This window comes from Camellia sinensis, chromosome 11 (genome assembly GCF_055761805.1).
Source record: "Camellia sinensis isolate YWXY chromosome 11, ASM5576180v1, whole genome shotgun sequence".
Classification (NCBI taxonomy): Eukaryota; Viridiplantae; Streptophyta; class Magnoliopsida; order Ericales; family Theaceae; genus Camellia; species Camellia sinensis.
This window is the reverse complement of record NC_138971.1, coordinates 134,130,953-134,150,639: the sequence shown is the minus strand read 5'-3', so window position 1 is coordinate 134,150,639 and position 19,687 is coordinate 134,130,953.

The window sequence follows — 19,687 nt, the reverse complement described above, 5'->3', positions numbered from 1 at the left end:
AAAAAAAAAACACTGTTTTTGCGTGGTCCTACGAAGACATGCCTAGAATTGATTATACAACATCGGATCCCTCTTGACTTGAGGTGCGACTTCCTTAGCTCCTTAGCTTTCAAACCTTGATTCGAAGTATTCAATGATCATTCAAAGTGTAAGGCTTGCTTAGCCGAATTGGAAATAGCCCTTGAACTAAGGGCTATGATGTGATTCAAATGGAGGCAACCCTTCAACTAAGGGCAATAAGTGTGATTCAGATTTGAAACAACCCTTGAACTAAGGGCGAAAGTGTGAGGCTTACATATCCCAAAATGGAGGCAACCCTTGAACTAGGGGCAATAAGGTACCACCATTGAGAGGCTCGCTGGGCTGAAAACCCAGAAGGGCAACCCAAGCAAAAGTTAGAGCACAAAAAAAATAAATAAATAAATAAAAAGAAAAATAAAAAGAAAACTAAAAAGCTCGCAAGGTTGAAAACCCGAGAGGGCAGCTTTGGTAAAAATTAGAGCATAAAAGGAAAGTGTTAATACCCGAGTGAACCTTAGCCAGAACTATGTAGGGCCTATGATTCAAATTGGAAACAGCCCTTGAACTAGGGGCAAGAAGTTCGGATGTGGTTTAGATTTGAAGCTGCCCTTGAACAAGGGGCAAAAGGTTGGATGTGATCAAAGAGTTAAAACTGAATCGTTTCCCAATGAAGAGCGCCCAGAAAGGCAAAACCCAGAATTTGAGAGAATGAATTTTATTATTGAAGGACAGTCGAGTTCCTATCCACTACACTAGGGGCAACACTAGGTGCAAATTCAGACCTAATTAGCCTAGTCCCTACATCATCATATCTACTGGTCAAGTGTAGCAGTCGTTCTTATAGCTGGCCTAGAGATTTCACATCCAATCAACATGGACAAGTTAAAATGACAGTAATCCTTGAGAGGTTCGCTGGGCTGAGAACCCGGAAGGGCGACCTAGGCAAAAGTTAGAGCAGAAAAACAAAAAACATAGAAACTCAAAAGAAATAAAAAAAATGGATGAAATGAACAACATGAAAAAAATAGAAAAAAGAAAAAAAATGAAAAGCTGGCAAGGTTGAAAACCCGAAATGGCGGCTTTGGCAAAAGTTAGAGCACAAGAGGAGAGTGTCAATACCCAAGTGAACCTTAGCCGGAACTACGATGGCCTGATTCCTATCTTGATGATACGTAGGTAGATTCATCTTGAAGTTCGGCCCTAATAAGTTTTCAACTCATTCATTTCGTCCATGTTTGATTGGTGTATCTTTAGTCGACTTGGTTGTCCTATCCGCGTTTTCTTGCTTTGTCTTCGATCTGCTCGATTCAGTTGGTTCGATTCAACTTGGCTCTGGTTCAGTTTGGTTCAGTTCGATTCGGTTCAGTTCTTGGCTTCATTCGGTTCAGATTGGCTTGGTTTGGTTATCACCATTGATTATCTGGCTTGGGGCTATACATCCCAATGATTGTTTCCATGTTAGTTGAGTAGTGGCCATTTTCAAAAATAGGTTTTGATTAATTTGAATGAAGCTGAGTAATTTTTCTTGAAAATTGTTCCATTTTTGCAAAACTTGGACCATTCTTTGGATTTTAAAAAGGAAAATTTTCAACGCTCACAACTTAGCTTACATGATTTCAAAACAGAAAATGGAATAAGTATGTTAATCCAACTCTCATGTTGATCAAAACATTTTTACAAAAAAAAAAAAAAAAAAAAAAAAAAAAATCACGAAAAGAATTCAAGGTAATGAATTAGGGGCATAGTCGAGTTAGAGATTATGTCTTCTCCACCACTCGAGTCAACTAGCCAGTGTATATAAGTGTGTTCCTTTCATACCAGTTAGTGTATTTATACCAGTCAGGGTATTCATACCAATCAGTGTATATAAGTGTGTTCCTTTCATACCAGTCAGTGTATTTATACCAGTCAGGGTATTCATACCAGTCAGTGTATATAAGTCTGTTCCTTTCATACCAGTCAATGTATATAAGTATGTTTGGATTGTTTTGCTTTGTTTTCGTTAAGTCATTTTTTATTCAGGTCAGTATGGAATCAATGTCCAATTCAGAGTTCAAATTCAATCATTCTCAAATTCAATCAAACAAAATTATTTTAAAATTCAGAGTGATGTGCCAGTCATGCCATTGATGTACATAACCTAAACTGATTTTATTGCAGTCTGGGAAGACATCCCCCATTACAAAGACTCCAAAAAAAAAAAACAAAACAAAAAAAAAAAAAAAAACAAACCCAGAAAATATAGAGACTCCAAAAATAAGAAGAAGAAAAAAAAAAAGAAGAGAAATAGCAAGTCTAGAAAAAAAAAGGACAAAAAAAAAAAAAAGTGGGAAGGATCCTCTTCTTCTTTCTACACGCCTCCACTAGGCCAGACCACTGAACCCAAGCCACACTTGTGACCCAAATGTTCAAACAAATATATATATTACATAGTTGTACAATATATATACATATATGCGTACACATACATTCCCGCGTCTCTCCCTTTTCTTTTTTTTTTTTTTTTGACATCCACGCCTGACACGCGGCCTACTTTTGCGTCACTGGCCGACAAAAGCAGGCCGCCTCGATGTAAGCTCGCTTCGGCTCTCTCCTTCCTTGTCTTCTTCTCTTCTATCTTCTTTTTCTTCATCACTCTTTTCTCTTCTTGTTAATCACTCTCTTCTTCTGCTTCTTCCTCGTTCTCTTCCATCTCCTTCATCTTCTCCTCTTCCGTCTTCTTCTTCTCACTCACTTCTGTTTCTTTTTTCTCATCCTTATTGAGAGAGAAACTTCTTCATCAAGAGACAGAATAGAGAAGGTCAAACCTCAGTCTATTCTCTATTCTTACTCTGCAACTCGTTTCTTTTACACCTCTTACCTTTAATCCATGGCTTCCTTGTCCCGTCCCCTCACTCTATTTCTAGACCTGAACGATCCCATAAACTCTTCTAGTTCGGGGCCGAGTGCCCCTACTGCTTCTCTTCCTAACCTTCCTGTGTTGTCGATTGAGCAAATAATGGTCGCTCAATACGACATAGAAGCCAACCACTTTACATTGAGGTATTGCATGGCGACAGTGGCGGCGGTCACTAACTTGTCTCACTGACTACAGGCCAGGATGAGTGAAGTACACCAGGTCAACGCCCAGCTCTCTCTACTCCAGCGCATGTACAAAGATGCGCGGGCAGAGATTTGTGCATTAAAGGCTGAAAACAAGGAACTGAAACGGCAAGCCACCTCCATGGCCAGATTTGGGGCTCCCTCATACTTCACCTTTGATGGCCGGCGGGGAGCCGACTCTCTCGGCAGAAGCACTGTGGTAGTTCTCGGCAGAAGTACTGGAGTAGGGCCTTCAAAGGTTGACGACAAAAAGAGGAAGAGCTCGGTGACGGAAGAGCCGAGTAAGTGAATTCGGAGAGCCTAAGCCCGAGGTCTGGGGTTTGAACCCCACATCGAGTGTTTCTTTTATTTCGTTTTGGTTTTATGTATATATATGTCTCATATACCTATATCGATATTTGTTGGAACATTTGGTCATATAAGTGGCTTGGGTTCAGTAGTGTGGCTCAGTGGTTGAAGGCTGAAAGGTTGAGCCCGAGGTCAGGGGTTCGAACCCCACAACAAATGTTTGTTTTGTTTTGTTTTGGTTTTGTGTATATGTCTCATATTTATGTCTATATATTTGTTTGAACATTTGGTCATAAGAGTGACTTAGGTTCAGTGGTTTGGCTTAGTGGTTGAGGGACCAAGGGATAAGCTTGAGGTCAGGGATTCGAAACCCTATATCCCATGCCCATCCCTTTTGTGATTTTCCTTTCTTTTTTTGCATGTTTTGCGTTCGTGTGCCGACGTCAGCAAATGGAATATGCCTTCTCAGTAATGGCATCTTCCCGCTGACGGCTGCAAACATAATATTCCCCACCTGTGTATATCTCCGTATATGTTTGTCTATAGGTCCGTATATATCTGTGTCGTACATACCTGTATAGATCCATATATATCTGCGTTTATATCTGTATCTGTCTATGTATATATACCATATATATTTGTTTATATAAACCCGATATTATCTGTGTATATAAACTGTATATATCTGAGTATATATCTACCTCTGTCTGTGTATATGGCTGTATATGAATATATGTATACCGTATGTACATATCTGTGTATATTTTGTTTATATGCACGATCACACCCACACCGTGCATCTATCGCACGATCATAACCATATTGTGCATCTATCGCACAATAAAGCACCTACCGTACAATTTTAATTTCATCGCACTGTCTTGTGTAATTTCAATTCAGTCGCGCTATCTTGCGCATCGCACTATCTTGTGCACTCCCAGGGTCTAGGAGACCTTAAATCCTCTGAAGGTGCAATTCCTTTCGCGTTTGTCATGCCCGAACGACTTCAGTGGTCTACGAGACCTTAAATCCTCTAGAGGTGCAATTCCTTTGGTGTTTGTTGTGCCTGAACGACTTCAGGTGGTCTCGTATAGCCACCTGCCTATGTTTGTAATGAGTTCTTAGGGGACCAACTGCGACAGTGGAAACTAGAGTTCGAATGGCCGAGGCGTAGAATGCAAAAGGTTTAGAATTTCCGAGACTAAAGTCTGGTTTAAATACCCAGGGGTGTATCCCCGGCTTGATATTTGTATGGCAACCCCATAGGTTGAGGTAGCATGTTGTAGACGCGCCCCGCGAGGGACCCCGCTACAGTTCGGACTCGATTTGTGTCACGGTTCTTAATCTTGAACCAAAGAGTCCAAATCTGGCAAATCGTTTTAAGAAAACAGATTTTAGGAAAGAAGTGCCAAACATGGACTGCTTTGCTAGATACAGAGTCGCCACCTAAATACTTTTATGGGAGAATTTAGGAAACCCTGACTCGGTGCCGAAGGCCACATGTCCGTCATCACCGGAGTTGTCTCGGCTCGGGAGCTTGGGTACGATCGGGGAAGGTCAGCTATGAGCACCCCCTTTCGCCCGGTTCGAAGACCGGCCTCTACTAACCATGATATCCGTTTTTGAAAACTTTATATGTTCTTATTCCATTTATTAGCCTAGAATTACTATGTTATGCGCACAGCAAACAAGTATAGACTAGATTGCCTAATTTGGAAACAAGCATTGCATATCCGTTTGTTTTGAAAAACGCTTCGGAATTTGTTACTCACAAGTAGACTAAAACACGGATTTCAATGAGTTTTTCCAACCCAAACAATCCAACCTTCACCCACAGGCATTCAAACAGTTATATCACGTAAGCATTTAGCCGCATGACAAACATACTGTCATGACAACATTCACACGCATGCGAGATGCTAAAGCTAAAATACTTACATAGTACTCCGAGCTAAAAACAGGAACATGTTAGCAATCAATGCATGATCCAAGTCCATGTTAAGTGCCTAATGCATCGCATACAAAATGTCACTAGAGTAGGCTCGGCTAGTCTATGAATAACATGTGAAAATGCACGACTAGCATGTATTCAATGTGGAATTTGAAATACAGATGTAGTTAGAATGATGCGCCGAGCCCGGTGCATGCAAAGCAAATGTATGAATGCACGCATGCATTACATGAGGTATGCTAATTTAAACATGCCCTAATACTAACCATCAAAGCAAGTAAATAAAAGGGAAGAAAGAAGTGGGGATTGGAAGACATACACACACTCACCCACACTTATTACAGATTTGCCCTCACTCGGAGGGACCAAATAAATGATACAAATTAATTAACTACGCAAGCTAATTAAATATTACAAATTTCCTAATTAGCTAACAAACTAATTAAGCTAGGAAAAGCAGTAAACAGCCTCGGGAGGAGAGCCAGATGCAGCGCGTGCTCGGGTCTTGCTCGGAATTGCACCGCCATGCATAGTCTGCCTCTGTTTTCTCTGCTCTGCCCCTCTGAAGACTGCCAAAGTCTCAAAGATGCTCCTCTGGATACTGGGATTCACCACCGGCTGAATAAAATTGCCACCGGCAGTGGTATGTGGTCACCGGCACAAAATTAAGTTATCGGCAGAAGAATAATTGCCGGTCGGCAATGTACACTGCCGGTCGGCAAAGAATGCCTGCAGAACCTGCAACTCACAGCAGCAGAGGACAGAACTTGCATGGCAATACAATTCAAGCAATGTATGCACTAATCATGCCCCCTATCATGTTTGTGACTCAAAGGGGCATGTGTCTCGATTCTCGGACCACCAATCACGCATTTCCATGCATGATGGCCCAAAGGATCAAGTGTGCAACTTTCATGTCAAATGAAATGCACACCAAACAAACAAACCAAGGCCCAATTCCTATCACCAAGTCAAGGAATAAGGCATGCATGCAAGATTCAATGCAACCTAGGCATACAAGCTAAGAATGCAACATGGCATGACAAGGCACTTATGCAAGCATATAAGCAAACATGAGGTAATGCAAATTGATGGAAAGGTGGACTTACACATGATTTAGGCAACTCTAAACAGGCCTAAAACAATGGCCAAAGTGCCATAATATGAGGGACCAAATACATACACACATGCACATGTTAAGGGTCAACACTTAAGCACCAATGGGACAACTCTCAAACACATTTGAAAGGAGGTAATCATGGACATATGACACGCAAGGTAAGCATTGAAAATCATGTTAAAATATGGTGCCAAACAAAGCAACAAGTCAAGCCAAACATGCAACAAATAGCCCAAGTGCTCAAAGTAAACCAATGGAGTATTGAACTACACTTAGCAAGACCAAACATGGCATGAACTTATTGACCAAAAACAGAGTTTTAGCACATTAAGACAAGGTCTAAAGATCACTTAGATGGCATCCAAATGACCTAAATTCAAAGGCATGCATAAATGCCAAAACAAGGAGCATGCTACACAAGCTTATAAGGCATCAAAGATACATCCAAGGCAAGCGTATAGGCATGCAAAGGGGACTGAAATTACATGGTGGATAGTTCCAAACCACTAAATCAATGCAAGAATGGCATGCTACACACTCACACACTTAAGGCCAACAAGCCAAAATGCAAAGGGGCTATATAATGCATGCCAAAGCCGACCCAAACAACCTAGGACAGACCTCTAGCATGGTAAAATATGCGCAAAAGCTTCACAAATCTAAGCCTAAAACATGCTCGAACGAAGGCTAACAACCTAAGGCATATTAAGGCAATAACATGGCATTACATGGTAGGCATGCTAAGCATGCATGGTGTACCAAAAAAAACACATAACAAGGTTATATCATGGCATAATAAGCATGGAAAACAACCAAGATATGATCAATACACATTCTAACATGATGCTCTCTCAAGAGGCCAAAAGGGGTCCCTTTCAAGGACAACAAGGAGAGGGGGTGGCCCTCCCCTTTTGGAGACTTCAAGGCACCATCTCCACCACTGAAATCCCTCAAGAGTTCAGTGGTGAAGAGGCCCAAACTCCAAAGTCTCGAAACTCACTCAAAATAGCACAAAATGGGGCCTTTCAAGGCTTAAGAGGGGTCAAACACCTCCAAACCACAAAAAACTCTTAATGAACAATCAAGCGGGCCTAAAAACAGAACTTTTTTGTATTATACACCAAGCTCAAAACCGATTTTAAGGCAGGTCAAAATACAATGCAAGATTGGGGAATAAAGAGGCAAAATCGTTACCCTTGAAGACCCCTTCAACAATGGTGCTCCAACAGCTCCTTCTAGGTTGAAAACAGCTCCAAAACTTCAAAATCAACCTCTTAGAACCTCAGTAGCTAAGTGAAGGTGAAACACTATGTGTTTGTGTGCAATAGTAAGACACAAATGCACTTTAACACACACAAGAGGGAGATATAGAGATAGAAAGTGTATGGTTTCTAACCCTAGAACTCAAAACCCTAAAAATGGCTGTCTAAAAATATCTCAAGTCTCTCAAGTCTCTAACCCTAAAGCCAAGAGACAAGGCTCTCTCTTATAGAGCTTCTTGTCTTGTAAAGCTTACAAGACAAGCTTCTAAAGAGGGAGATCCCTCCACACACGTGTATGGAGGGGAGCCAAAAGCAAGACAGCTGTGATAAAATATCTGCAAAAGCAGATGCACAGTAGTCGGCCGGCCAAAAATGTCATTTTGACCAAATTGAGTGCCGACCGGCAATATACATTGCCGATGGCAACAAAAACCAGCCGATGACCTCTAGCCACTGCCGGTGGTGTGTGGGGATGCCTCACAAGGCATTCCCTGCCCTTCCAAGGCAAAACACAAGTGTTTGGTGCAAAACCAGACACAAAACGGTCAAGTTCAGAGATCCTGAGGCAGGGTGCGTAGCCGAGACCTCCGGGAACTCCAAACGAACACAAACATGGATGATCACCGAGTGTTCAAACGGTGACGTCAAAGTCTTGAGGACGGTCAAAAATGGGGTGTCTACAGTTGCCCCTCTTTGACAGAACTCGAAAGTCATAACAATGACGGGAGTGAATGTTAAAGCCCAGAGACGACCCATTTTTGACAAGGCCGAAGACTTAGACAAACATGCAAGACAAACAAGATATGCGCCCGAAGGCAGGGGCAAAATGAAAGACAATGCACAGAGCCGAGCACAACTTATGATAATGCAATATATACAAAACAATGTAAATGAAGATGCAAATGAAAATGCAATTGAAACAATACAAACTATATGAAAAGCAATTGAATCACGATCCAATCACGAGTGGTTCGAGACCACAAAAATGTCAAATAGATTGATGGAGGTAACAAGTCTGTCTACCATAGAACGGTCAACTGAACTATGAGCATTGTAGACAGACACAAGAACAAGTATTTTGGGGGGGAATGACATAAGTGGGGAAACGACCCGCTGGAGAAAGGACAATGACCCTAATGCTGGATGCAATAATTACAGTACAATGTAATATATATATATATGGAAATGCAGGGGAGATGGCAATGGATATGGCACGCGGGCCAAACCAAATCTTGCCTATGAAAGGCATGTACGCATACAAGCCACGTCTAACATAGAACGGTCCACTGAACTATGCTTCGACACGAGAAGTATGGGCACATACCAGACCAAGCTCAACATGGAAAGGCGCAAGCCATAGATGGAAGGTGATGTAATGAGTGCATGCGACCTATAATGCAATGGAAATGGATATTTACAATGGATATGGCCTGCACGCCAAACCAAATCTTGCCTAGGAAAGGCATGTACGCGTACAAGCCATGTCTAACACAGAAAAGGTGCCGCAACCCTCAAGCCAACATACCAGCGTGGAATAGGCGCGTACACATGTAGAACTGTGCTTTAACGTGAAAAGTAAGGGCACATACCAGACCAAGCTCAACATGGAAAGGCGCAAGCCATAGATGGAAGGTGATGTAATGAATACATGCAAACTACAATGCAATGGATATGGCACGCGGGCCAAACCAAATCTTGCCTAGGAAAGGCATGTACACAAACAAGCCGCGGCTAACATAGAACGGTCCACTGAACTATGCTTCAACACGAGAAGTATGGGCACATACCAAACCAAGCTCAACATGGAAAGGAGCGAGCCATAAATGAAAACGATGCAATGCATGCAAACTACAATGCAATGGATATGGCACGCGGGCCAAACCAAATCTTGCCTAGGAAAGGCATGTACACGTACAAGCCATGTCTAACATAGAACGATCCACTGAACTATGCTTCGACACGAGAAGTATGGGCACATACCAAACCAAGCTCAACATGGAAAGGCGCGAGCCATAAGGCTACAATGCAATGGATGCAAAATGATATGAAAGAAGACTTTGACAATTGGACTTATACGCTACGCGAAGCCGGTTTGTATTCAAAACAATGCAATGTACTAACAAGTACAAGTGAGGTGCGCAAGATAGCGCGATAGGATGCATGCAAAATGCAAGTAAGGTGCACAAAACAGTGCGATGCGCAAGAAAGCGCGAGTGATTTGAAATGCACAAGACAGTGCGAGTGATTTGAAATGCACAAGAAAGTGCGATTGAGGTGCATAAAATAGCGCGAAATGTAAACTGCACAAAATAGTGCGATGCGCAAAATAGCACGAATGTAAACTGCACAAAACAGTGCAATGCGCAAAATAGTGCGAATGATAAACTGCACAAAATAGTGCGATTGAGGTGCGCAAAATAGCGCGAAATGTAAACTGCACAAAACAGTGCAATGCGCAAAATAGCACGAATGTAAACTACACAAAACAGTGCAATGCGCAAAATAGCGCAAATGATAAACTGCACAAAACAGTGCGATTAAGGTGCGCAAAATAGCGCGAATGTAGCTGCACAAAACAGTGCGATACGCAAAATAGCGCGAGTGATTTTGAAATGCACAAGACAGTGCGAGTGATTTGAAATGCACAAGAAAGTGCGATACGCTAAACAGCGCGATTGATTTGAAATGCACTAAACAGTGCGATACTTTAAATAGCACGATGGAAATGCACTAAACAGTGCGATACGCTAAACAGCGCGAGTGATTTGAAATGCACAAGACAGTGCGATACGCTAAATAGCGTGATTGATTTTGAAATGCACTAAACAGTGCGATACGCTAAACAGCACGAGTGATTTTGAAATGCACAAGACAGTGCGATACGCTAAACAATGCGATTGATTTTGAAATGCACTAGACAGTGAGATACGCTAAACAGCGCGATTGATATGCAATGCACAAAATAGTGCGATACGCTAAACAGCGCGATTGATTTTGAAATGCACAAGACAGTGCGATACGCTAAACAGCGCGATTGATATTGAAATGCACAAAACAGTGCGATACGCTAAACAGCGTGAGTGTTTTGAAATGCACAAGATAGTGCTAGTGAGATACGACCACAAGATGCACAAGACAGTGCTAGTGAGATACAAAGTATAAGTGCACAAGACGGTGCGAGTGAATGCATGTTCTATGCAAATGAGGTGCATTTTCTATGCAAGTATGGAAAAGTGCATTCCTATGCAAAAGATACGAGCATTTTCTATGCAAGAAACAGGAGCATATTCTATGCAATATTGAAAGCGAATTCTATGCAGAATCGAAAGCAAGCATATTCTATGCATGAATCATAACGATGCGCGGCACGCACGTCACAGAAGTGTATATGAAAGTGCACATTCTATGCAATGGAAGGGCATCAAACATGTACTCTGGTGCCTCCGATTTACCTTTCGGAGGACTTTGCAACACACTCAGCTCAAAAAGGGCACACCCTGTTTATGTTGGCAAGAGATAACATCTGCTGCTGCTGCTTTAATTGCCATTCTGACTTGAAGCAGGCTTACACTTGGGGTCGAGATACACTCATACTCCAGAGAAATGGCGAGGTCTGGGAGGTGCACCTGAAATGCAGTCTCGGATCTTGCCAAAGCTGGAACACCCTAAGCTGCTCCAAATTTTCCTTTTTTTCTTTTGTTTTGCAGTCTGGAACCTACATAGCTTCAGATAGGTCCTTGTTCTACTGTTCACACTTATCGGGGGTGGACCTTGCAGTTTATGAAAGAAGGAATCTTGTTTTGTACAAATGTGGAGAATGGCACAGCACTCTGAGCACAAGATGATTTTTTCGAAATTGAGAAATGAGTTCTTAACCGGGTATTAAGCCGACGACTGGGCACAGCCAAAACGACTCGACAAGGGAAAAACGAAGGTAAACAACCTAAACACATCGAGTAACACTCGAAGCGACTCAAAACAAGAATCAAGACAGACAAAATAAAACACAAGACTCAAATGTGCACATGGAGCCTATTTCCCCGGGTATTGTTTCCCACCCTTTCTCATTTGTGATTCTCACATCGCTCAGCCCTCAGGCTCTGTTTTCTGAAAAAGCCTTTTTCCTCACTTTTTCTCTCAACGCACATCTCTCTATTCTTTAATCTCTCATTTTTCATCCCTCCCCAGGGTGGTTGATGAATAAACAGGAAGTTGCGGGTTCTTGCCCCAAGCATTCTGCTAGATTCTCTTCTTCTGTTCACAATAGTGAACTTTCTCCCACAGAGGGGTTGCGATGCGGCTGGATGTGCAGCAGATCTGCAATCGACATTGGTTGACGATGCTCTTACTGGGGAGTTTGGACGTCATTAGATCTGTTTTTCTTTTCTTTTCAATTCTTTTCATTAATTTTTTTTTTTTTTTTTTTTTCTTTCTTTTTTATTTCTTCATTTTTCTTCTCTTTTTTTTTTTCATTCTTTGCACTTTCTTTTTTTTGTTCTTTTTCTTTCTTTTTTTTTCTTGCTCTAACTTTTGCCTGGGTCGCCCTTTCGGGTTTTCGGCCCAGCGAGCCTCTCAAGTGTAAAAGTGTAGCTTTGTCCATGTCTAATGGTTTTGAGATCCTGAAGTCATCTGAATCCAGGAGGACGGCTGTTGTTCGCTGACGATGCAGGAGTCCATCCAATGGAGGTTGAATTTGCCCCTAGTGTCGTGGATCGGAACTCAGTTTTTCTTCCGTAATACTTTATTCTTTCCTCCCTCTAGGATTTGGCATTCTTGCCGATCTTCATTGATTTATGGAATGATCCATCTTCGGCTCTTTGAGCACATCTGGCATTTTTGCCCCTAGTTCGAGGGGGGCTTCTGATCTAGTTTTGCAAGCTTCTTTTGATGACATTTGATCTTCTTGATCTGACTTCCCTGCCCCTAATTCATGGGCTGCTTCAAATCAGGCCACACAGGCCTCACATTGTGGTTGATCGTTGAACCTTCTGAATCCAAGTTCAAGGTTTGAAAATGAGGGGTCGAGTCTCGAGGCTGAGAGCGATCCTAGGCTGCACAATCTCAAGAGCGATTCCACACAGGTCTTCGCAGGATTGCGCAAAACATTTTTTTTTTGAAATCTTTTAAGAAAGCGACTAGTCGCTCGTGCTGAAGATAGTGTGGGACCAATCTGGATCAAGCCAGGATCCTTCTCAGTACTCACATTAACAAGCATGATCTCGATCATTAAAGCCTTAGCATGCCGCTTTTCCTCTCAACTGATCAAATTTTACAAAACCCAAGGAATTCCTTCCTCTTCGTTTTCACCGCAGTGTTCAAAAAGTTTTGAAAAACTTAGGTCAATGCAATGATTTTGGGGTGAAGAAGAGTAGGCAAAAAGTACTACCGTTTCATTCAAACTTTCTGGCACAACTGGCACAAGGCAGAAGCAAGCACAAAAGCATGAAAAACCACTGCTGTTTCATTCATAACTGTTGGTGTAACTGGCTCCATGGCAGAAACAGACTCAAAAGAAAGCGAAAAGACAGACACAAAACAAAATAGTGATGCCCAAGGTAACACCCCCGGAATCACCTGACTCTAACAAAACAGGACTGACTCGATACAACAAGACAGACCTAACCGACTTAGTACAAAAAGACTGACCATATACAAAACAACAAAATTGACCCAATACCCAAGTCAGAAAGTACAAAAACTAGTGTTCGTACATTGCTCAAAACTGTGCGTGTCAAACGCCACATCTGAAGTAAACTGAGCGCCGCCCGCAGGTGGTTCATCCCCCGATCGCACTGCATTATCCCCCAGGTTCACTGATCCAATGACGATAGACTTTGCTGAGTTGGTGCGACGATGACCTTATTGTCAATCAGATTTTGTATTTCGTGGCGAAGACGGAAACAATCATCAGTGACATGGCCGACTTACTGATGAAAGGCACAGTACTTGGTCAGATCGTGGGAGGAAGGAAGTCTATCTGGCAGTGGTCACGGCTCCAGGGGTTTCCGATCCCCATCTCTAATCAGGACCCTCAAAGCCGCTGATAAAGACATGTACAGTGGTGCGAACACCCTCTGGCCTCGAGGTGGGTATTTTGAGGTTTGTGGAGTTTTGCTGGATGCACCAGCAAAGGGATTGGTAGGCGCTGACTGGGTTTGCTGATCTTTTCCGAGCAAGGGTTTAGAGCTAAAAGGAACATTCCTAGTACAGCGGCCCTTCTCCCGGATTGCCCCTTGATTCAGACTACTCTCATTCTGAGTGGCAAAAGTGTCATCTACAATTTTTGCAACAACTGCGAGTACTTGCTGTTTGTTCAGCCCTTCGGCTTTCAAAGGCTCAATATCCCACTGAAGGTGTTCAGGGGGACCAATGCCTGCCCCTACCTTGTTCTTACCACTTGCCTCCACTTTGCCAAGGGATTGGCCTTCTTCAAATGCAACCCGTCCCAAGGAGCCTTTTGACATGAACTCCCTGGTATGTGATGCGGTTGATGACGGGGCCAAAACTCCAAAGGCCAGATCTGCCACAGTTCTCTGAAGATCTTCGATCATCTTCATCAGCTGGGTTCGTGGGTTTGAGATGATTGGGGTTCAGATGCACCCATCATGCATAAGTCCAGGCTCTCTGGGATAAACAAATTAGGCCTGGGTAGATGGACTGTGGTGATGTACATGCTGGGGTCGTAAGGGACAGCCAGTGTGTGGATTAGATTGAGATGTGGATGATGCACTTGGTTATTGGGGTCTGAAGGTGGAGCTATCGTCTGGTTGTCGATGAGATTTTGGACCTCATGACGAAGGCGGTAGCAACGGTCGGTGCCATGACCGCGCTGCTGATGGTACATACAGTACTTGGAGGGGTTATGTCTGGCTGGAAGTGGGTCAGGCAAAGGTTGAGGATCGAGGGGTTTGAGATGCCCTCTTCCCATCAAGGCTTTTAGTGCGCTAGTCAGGCTCATATAGAGGGGAGTGAAAGTTCTGCCCTGAGCTCGGGCTGGGCCGGCTGTTTGTAGGCTTGGTTTGGCAAAAGGGTTGGCTGTGGCGACTGCATTGATCTTGGTGGATTTGGGAATGATGCTACTACCAGCATTGGTACTCCTTGAAATCACCCTCCTTGTCGGTTCACTTGTTCTGGAGATGATCCCACTGTTGAACGCATTCTCGACCTGAACCCCCAGTTCATGCAAACTTTTGAAAGTGAATAGTGGAGCGACTATCAACTTTTGCAACATATCGTGCTCGAGGTTTCGTACCATCATCTGCACTTGATCCCTCTCGAAAAGCCGATCTGTCATCTGTGCGGCCTCCATCTTGCAACAAATTCCACAAAAGGCTCTGTTGGGTTTTGGCGGGTTGTTTCAAGCTCTTGCATGGTCATTTCAACTTGGGTATTGTAGGAATACTGATCAACAAAGGCCTCAGCCAATTCTTCCCAGTCTTGCTTCACTTTATCTTCCAACTTAGCGTACCAAGTGGCTGCTACACCCGACAGGGTTCTTCCATACAAAGAGAGTTTCTGTGGCTTAGTCAGACCCATCGGCTTCAGGACATCCAAGAAAAGTCGGATATGTGCCATTGGATCTCCAGACCCGTCGAAACGGTCAATATATGGCATTTTGAATCTGTCTGGGAGCCGTATGGCAGACTCAGTGTGCCCATCCTCAATGTCGGGAATGGAATTAAGGCCCTGTGCCTTTTTGAAGTGCTTTTCAAGGTTTGCAATTTTCACTGCAGTCGGATTGAGCTCATTAACATCAAGGGAATAAAGCCTCTCATTAGGCTGTACTAGGGGTCTGAGCACCTGAGCTTGAGTCAACCTTTCTCGAGGATTCAGACACTGCAAATCTTCAACTGGTGGAAGTGGGTCTAAGTTTGGCTGGGGTCCCGAAGTTGGATGTGAGGCAGATGCCCCAGATGGACGCTGCATTTCAATGCTGGTCTCAACCTGCATGGCAGTTCTCTAATTTAACGCTGCTATCACGGCCACAAATTCTTCCGAACCCTGGGCCATCATGGTCTGCTGAGTCTGAACAAAGGTGATGTGACTGGCAACTGACGGATCAGATGAACCGGCGAGCCCTGACTGGCCTTTCTTTGCCTTGCCTCAGCGAAAGAACACTGGTTACCCTTGAATTGAATTTCTGACCTAACAAAGTCTATCAACACTAGTCCAATGTACCCCGGGGATATCGGAGCCTTCTGAAGCTATAGTTCCAGGACTACCCTAGCAAAAGAGAAAACAGACAGCATCTCAGCACAATTTCACTGGAACGGATTTGAGCATACTAGGATGACGGTACTCAATACTGATCACTGTTTCCCAAATATCTGCCTGTAAACTGATACCCTCGGGTAAAACTGATTCCCCAAATATTGATGCTGATGCCCACAGGCCTGATACCCAGACTTGCAAACTGGTATATGCGTCCCTGTAGAGATACACTCTAAAAGCACATAGCAAGTAAGAGAGAGCCAAAACACCCCTATGTTGGGGTAGGGTTTCCCTGTCCTATTTTGTAAGGAGCTATGGTTTCACTACGCACGCAGCGGTTTCAAACAACTTAGCATCGGTTAAGCAACCTGTCCTAGTTTGGAATGGTCACTATGGATTCTGAATATGCACTAGGTCGAATGGTCAAAAAGGGTGCCCCAGTAAAATCGGGGTTTGTGTTCCCATACTGTCAGAGCCCATAACCAGTCAGCCTTTTGGTCATGCCTTGACAAGACAAGCCTCCGGCAAACCATTCAGGAATGGCAGATGGCAAACACTGTGTTCCTAGGCGCACCAATGCACATGCAATGCAAAGAGACACATAAATGAAATCAAAACAGGATATCATGAGTTCGAGTCAAGCTCTCTAAAATCCCTAGCAAAGTCGCCAGAAACTGTAGACGCGCCCCGCGAGGGACCCCACTACAGTTTGGACTCGATTTGTGTCACGGTTCTTAATCTTGAACCAAAGAGTCCAAATCTGACAAATCGTTTAGAGAAAATAGATTTTAGGAAAGAAGTGCCAAACATGGACTGCTTTGCCAGATACAGAGTCGCCACCTAAATATTTTTATGGGAGAATTTAGGAAACCCTGACTCGATGCCGAAGGCCACATGTCCGTCATCACCGGAGTTGTCTCGGCTCGGGAGCTTGGGTACGATCGGGGAAGGTCAGCTATGAGCGCCCCCTTTCGCCCGGTTCGAAGACCGGTGTAGACACCCCATTTTTGACCGTCCTTAAGACTTGGACGTCACCGCTTGAACACTCGGTGATCATCCATGTTTGTGTTCGTTTGGAGTTCCCGGAGGTCTCGGCTACGCGCCCTGCCTCAGGATCTCCGAACTTGACCGTTTTGTGTCTGGTTTTGCACCAAACACGTGTGTTTTGCCTTGGAGGGGCAGGGAATGCCTTGTGAGGCATCCCCACACACCACCGGCAGTGGCTAGAGGCCACCGTCTGGTTTTTGTTTCCATCGGCAATCTTTTCTGCCGGTCGGCACATTTTGTTGCCGGTCGGCACCCTTTTTTGTCAAAATGACATTTTTGGGCAGCCGACCACTGTTCATCTACTTTATGTAGATATTTTGTGCCAGCTGTGATAGCTGGCACCAACTCTACCTCCCTCCATACACGTGTATGGAGGGATCTCCCTCTTAGAGGGAGTTCTATAAGAGGAGAGGCCTTCTCTTTGCTCTAGGTTAGAGACTTTGAAGGCAAAAACCAGAGCTTCCACATATAGATACACCCTATCTCTATATCTCCCTCTCTCTCCTCCTTTGTGTGTGTTTCTTGGCCTAAAAGTGTGATTTGACCTTATTTTTGCACCAATACACACACTATTACACCTTGCTCCGAGATTGAGGACTTTGAGGGTTGATTCTTGAGTTTTTGGGTTGTTTTTGATCAAGAGAAGGAGGCTGCCTTGGCTGTTCTTGAAGTGTGCTTCAAGGGTGAGCATTTTACTTTAGTTTTCCCAAACTTGCACTAGCTTTTTACCTATCTTACTTGCTGATTTAGTTTTTGTGCATAACATAAAAAAGGCTTGTATTTTCATGCTTAAGAACTTTCATTAAGAGTCTTTCATGGTTTTAGTTCAAACTCACCCTCTTAGGCTTTATTTGGCATTTTTTGTTGCCTCTTTGGTAAGGCTTTGTTTGCTTAAGTGTTTTGGTCTTCTCACCACTGAAAACCAGTGGATTTTCAGTGGTGAGGAAGGTGGTTTGAAGTCTTGCATAGGGGAGGGACACCCCTCTCCCTTCATTGTCTTGTTTCCTTGCATTTTGGCTTGAAAGGGTAACATGCAGGCTTGATCATTTTTGGCCCCATTTCAGAAGTTTTTTGGGTGTTTTGGGTCATGTGTGATCTCTGTTTTTGGCCGGATTTGTACCCATTTGCATGCTTAATAGACTTGCTTTACATTCCTCTATTTGGCCTAGAATTGTATCTTGTGTTTAGGCCATGATTCTTGCATGTGTTGGCTTGATTCCATGAAGATGTTGGCATTATTTTATCATGTTTAAGGTCTGTTGGCCATTCATTTCAGTCATACTTTCCTTGTTTGGTGTCATCTCTTTGTGTTTTGGCTTGTAAGCCTTGAGCATATTGACCTCTAGCATGCATAACTATGATCATCCTCATGATTTGGCATCATTTAGGACCATATTTCAGTCCATAAATCATGCTTGTATGCTTGCATTTGTGACCTCTTCCATGCCTTGAGGGTGTGCCCTTTTATGCCTAGATATGAGCCTTGGTGCACACACCTCTTTGGAGTCACTTTAGCTGTCATACTAGGAGGTTTTGGAGTCCCTTTTTGCATGTTAAAATTCTGTTTTGGCTTGTCCAAGTCATGCCATGAGTGGTCTTGTTGGTGGGAGTGAAGTGCCCCCTTTTTGTGCCTTAACCTTAGGACCATTGGTTTGCTTGTTAGCATGAGTGTTGGTCCACCTTTCTAGGCATTTTTGGCCACTGTTTTGGGGTGGATCAAGGTCTGCCCCTTTACGGTTTAAGGCCCTCTTGCATGCTTGTCTCATGTCCATTGCATGATTGCTTCATTAAGTGTTGTAATATGTTGATCCCATTCCTTAAATGGTCCATGTTTGCATTGCATTTGCATCTTGCATGCCTAGCATTACATTCTTGCCATATTAGTTGCATGACATTTAGTATGCCTTGTATAATTAGTACCATGTTGCATTTTGAGCCATGTGAATATAACATGCATTGCATTACTTAGTTTGGGGTGTCAAACCAAGTGTGAGAGTCAAGGAACATTCATACTATGAGTGATGTAATGTGCCTTGATTCTCGGTCACCGGGACCCTTGACTTCGGCATGATAGGGTCTTGGTCCTCATCTGTGTGGTTGCATGCATCTTTACATCAAGTGGCAAACTTGATCCCTTGGGCTATCATGCACCATTGATGGCTCGAGGATCGAGGGCCATGCTCCCCTGAGTTCAAAGCATGATGGGAAGCATGACCATGCTCACATGTGCCTGAAAACCCATGCATATACTGTCTGTTCTCTGTTGCTGTCAAAACTGTCTTCTGTAGGAAGCTTCTGCCGACCGGCATAATTCAGTGCCGACCGGTTATTGATGAATGGCCGATAAACCCAAAAACAGCCGATGGAAATTCTGCACTGCTGGTGGGAATTTTCCCTAGCCGGTGGTACTCTGCAGCATGCAAGGAACCTGTCCTAGGGCTTTGGCAATTTTCAGAGAGACAAGGCAGTATAAACAGAGGTGGCAGGGGTATGGTACGGGTTTTCCAGGCAGGCCGGGTTTCGAGCATGCATCACACGCGCATCCCGAGGTAGGGGGCTGTGGCCACCTTTCTTCCTTTTGCATTCATCCTATTAAGTAAATTAGAAGTTCTGTAATAATTTATTTGTTTATTATTCGGACTGTAATATTCATTTGGCCCCTCCGAGTGAGGGCAATTATGTAAT